Raw genomic sequence first — 4189 nt, 5'->3', positions numbered from 1 at the left:
AACAGACAAAGGCCGAAAGTGCATGTGCACCTGGGAGGGAGCGAGGGAAGCTTCCAAACTGTTCAGCTTTGAGGGTTGCATTTACAAAGGGCTGCGAAGGGGGTTGGCTATTTAATTTCCTTTGAGTCTAATGGGAGAAGCCCGGTTAACCCGTTCAGCCCTCTCCATTTCTTGCCCCTCTATTGCAGAGCCTATTAGAACACCAACCAGTTGTCACCAAATATAACTTACCTCTTCCAATGACTCCTCGGGCAAGAGGCACCTACACGTCTCCCGGTGGAGCTGCAGAATCTATGTGTACAGTTTATACAGAGTAGGCTGTGCAGCTGGGAGAGGACCAGCTTCCACTTTCATGCACATGTCCGTCAGAGTGAAGTGGGCCCAGTGACTGGGGCCTCCAGGGCATTGCAGTAAGTTCCAGCCACAAAGCTAAGGGTGGAGCTGCAGTGAGCGGGCTGGCTAGCTTGGATGCTCACATAGACGTTCACATGCACACCTCACCCCTCAAAGATCTTGATAAGTTTAAAGCTGATTGTGGTTGTGGGAACTAATTGCCCCAACCGCACTCGCCTGAGCTCCCCTTTGGAGCTTAATCAGGCAGGTCATTTGGGTACATTTGTGAAATAATTTTGCTAAAGATAGTCCATGGCCAGAAGTTGACCTCTCTGGATAAACAAACATCCAGATAAGCCATTGCTGACCTTGAGACCCTTACATAATCCAGCATGTGAGAATCTTACCTTTTCCTCATTGCATTTCCCCCTTGTCCCCAATTTGGGTTGTAGAACATCACCACCACAGAGAGGGAAGTGGTCAACTTGTTGGTTCCATAGGCCATGGTTTCTAGATTTTTTGGGCCCTAGGGATGAATTAATAGATATTAGGGCTTTTCTCAGTATACCCTCCAGCCCAGCTAGTGCCCACGTCTTCTCATTCACTTGGGTGCACTCTAATCTATGCAGAGCATGATCCAATCACAACCAAGGTGGGTGCAGTACTTTAAGCTTCTTTATGGTTTGGCTCACATGCAGTCAAATGTGGAAGGTGTGAGCAGAACCAGTGCTCGGGGCCCTGCACAAAGACAGGAGAAGGCTGGAGTCCCAGTCACAAAAGCCTGTAGGCCAGTGTTGAGGGATGTACCAATGCTTCAGGAACAACTGCTTGATGCAATGGTAGTTTCTCACTCTGAAATTGGCTCTGGAAGCAGAAACAACTGTCAATAGCAAGCTGAGTTTGAGAAGAAGCTACAATCAGTTCTTAAAACAAAGAGCCCCAAACCCAGCTATGTATCCCCAACTAGTTATAACCCCCCCCAACCTCCCCTTCCCCCCAGCTGGCAACCTTTCTGGTCCAGTGACTGGGGAAAGCTGAGAGAAATTGAATATGTGATTTTTGAACTGCCAGGGATGCCTCCCAGGGTGGAGAGGAGACCTGGTTTCTGTGCTGGCCCCCACATGTCATGACTGTCAGTTTTCCCCATAAAGTGTTGCCTGAGGTGCTCTTCTGCTGATCTCTCTCATTTCCTCCTCCCCTTATGGGAGATGAACAAAAGGAATCTACAGGGGGGATTTGCCAACAGGAGGGGAACAGGAACAGATGCCCTCCCTAGTGGTACAAGCTAATCAATGTGCAGAACCGGGCCAGTTAGGCTCAGCCAGCAATCCCCACCCCATACTGCCAAATAGTCTGTCTTGAGCACAGAGCTTATTTATTGAGCACTGGAGTATGATGCAGGGAAAGGCTGGAAAACAGGAAGCGTGGAGATCTATTTAAAAAAAATCCTCAGATTTCTAGATACAAAGCCCTATAAATACCTTAGAAGGGGTTGTTTTTCTCTGGGCTTTGCAGCTACTGTCAGGCCTGCATCACGCTACAGGCTGTTCTGCTGGCAACACTCTCCTCACCTCTGCTGTCCTGGGAGTGGAACAGGGGGAGCTGGATTACTTGCTTCCCAAGCTGCCAGTGGAACAGTAGCTCCATTGGGGTCTCCATCACATGGGGTCACGCTCTTTGGAAGTCCCTGAGGGAAACTCAAGTCAAACCCACCAGCACAGCTTTGCTTCATGTGGTGGTTCTGTCAGGACTGTGTTCCAGCCAGTTCTGCCTTGAATCGTGCACATACTGTCCCTTGCTTGAGCACCACACATCAAAGCTGGGAATAAAGTCCCTGGAGTCTGTGACAACAACAAAAACAATTCAGCTATTTTTCCTGTGTTAATAAGTTTCCTTTCCATTTGCCAAAGGCGCCACTCAGCTCTAGGCACTCTAACATAATTTAAAAGCTACAGTTCCTACAAAATCAAGGACTGAAATAGCTCAACCCCATTCCCACCCCACCCCACTTCCATGCCCACTGGCCAGCTGAACTGCAACTGAAACCTATCTAGTCCCACGCATCTCAATCCTCCCCTAACAGCCAGGACAATGCATGGCTCTTGTAGCATACCCTAACAATCCACTGACGCAAGCTATTTTGGGTTAGGAGCAGGGGTGAAAGTAAGTCAAGTGACTTACCGGTACTCTGGGGCCAGCTCAAGCCCCCATAAGGTGTGGGGCTTAGGGCGGAAGGGCCAGGGTTGAGGGTGTCAGAGCCAGCCCACCCTGTAAGGTAAGTGCCCCCCCCCCAGGGTAGCAGCAGCAGCAGCCTGGAGCTCTGGGGGCTATTTAAAGGGCCCGGGGCTCCCCTATTCTACTGCCCTGGCCCTTTAAATAGCCGCGGGAGCCCTGGAAAAGTGGCAGGGTTCCAGGGGCTATTTAAAGGACTGGGTCAGCAAAGGCAGCTGGAGCTCCCACTACCCCAGGGCTCCAGTGGCTATTTAAAGGGCCTAGGCAGTAGAAGCAGGGGAGCCCCAGGCCCTTTAAATAGCTGCTGGAGCCCTGCAGCCGCTACCCCAGGGCTCCAGCGGTGGGGCTCTGGAGGCAATTTAAAAGGCCTGGGGCTCCAGCCACTGCTGAGAGCCCCAGGCCCTTTAAATTGCCCCCTGGGGAAGCCAGGCTGGCCCAGTATGGTGCACCGGCTCTTGCCAGTACACCGTACCGGGGCAAACCGGCTTACTTTCACCTCTGGTTAGGAGGGAGTGAATTCCAAAGTCAAGGGCCCCTTGCAGAACGTATCCTACCACCAGCCTCCATTCCCCCACTTTTTAAACCAGACAGTGCTTAATTTGTAAGGACAGAGGTGCCGGGGCTCAAGTAATTCTTTTCATGCATAATTGATGCGCCAAGCCCAGAGGTGCTGGGGCTATGAACTGCCAAGCCTAGAGGTGCCAGGGGTCAGCCCTGGCACAAAGTAAGCACTGAACCCAGGAGCTGAGAACTTGAGCATCTCTACTGACTGCAACTGTGGCCATAACACAGAGCCAAAAAAGCAAGATTGTCACAGTTGTGGTGTATGGATATTTTTTCCCAGTGGAAGAATACAGAAAAAACTGAGGGGAGAGGAAAAAAAAGAGAGAGTCCCTCTGATGCAAGGGTGTTGGGTCGGGCTCTGTCCATGTCCTAATAATAGGAGCAGGAAATGGGTAACTGGACCAGCTCTTGTTCCCTTCAGGCTAAACAGGAACAATCACTACCAGCTAATCCCAGAATCCCTTTGCTGAATCACCCAGCAATAAGTCACGGGGGCCAAGCTTCCAGATCTTTCAACTGCCTGGAAGTGCTAGAAACAGCCCTGCCACCCCTGTCTGGGCACCCTGGACTTCCAACGCCACTGGTTCTAGGAAGTAAGCCAGGATGACCTTGTCTTGTTCCCAGCAGAAGGAGCAGCTTCAATTAACTTGGCTGGATGATAAGGATCATTGCTGTTGATAGTAAACTCGGCTCACCTGTTTGCAAATAGCAACTGTCAATTTTTCCAGAGCACCTGCCTGCTCTTTAACCTAGAAACCCCATCTCAGTGGGTGGGGAAGGGGGAAATTTATACAACAGCTATGACTGGAATCTCTTACCCTGTCCACCCCAAGCAGTGGATTAACAGAGTAAAAGGGAGGTGGGAGGGGGTGTTTTCAGCTGGGCTGTGCATCACCTCTGCTGATTGAAACTGTGGCACTAATATATGGTTTCATGAATGGTTTTGTAGACTGTGTAGTTTCTCTGGCTGACCCCTTCCTGAGAACCAGGCAAATCTATCTTAGAGTAGAAAAGTGGACCATGGTCCGACACCCCCAGCCTGTGATTTCCTCAGGAATTT

General features: G+C 50.6%; 1 long non-coding RNA gene across 1 annotated transcript; it reads right to left on the bottom strand.

The window, feature by feature from the left end:
* Positions 1–1000: 1000 nt before the first annotated feature.
* LOC122461040 lies at positions 1001–2670 on the bottom strand. Its single transcript, XR_006282730.1, has 3 exons — positions 2515–2670; positions 1815–2174; positions 1001–1197 (listed from the first exon to the last, which is right to left on the bottom strand). It is a non-coding gene; the product is annotated as an uncharacterized LOC122461040 (long non-coding RNA).
* Positions 2671–4189: the final 1519 nt, after the last annotated feature.

The sequence above is a fragment of the Dermochelys coriacea genome, chromosome 7 (genome assembly GCF_009764565.3).
Source record: "Dermochelys coriacea isolate rDerCor1 chromosome 7, rDerCor1.pri.v4, whole genome shotgun sequence".
Classification (NCBI taxonomy): Eukaryota; Metazoa; Chordata; order Testudines; family Dermochelyidae; genus Dermochelys; species Dermochelys coriacea.
Note: the sequence above shows the minus strand (reverse complement) of the source record. Positions and strands in the feature narration are given on the sequence as shown.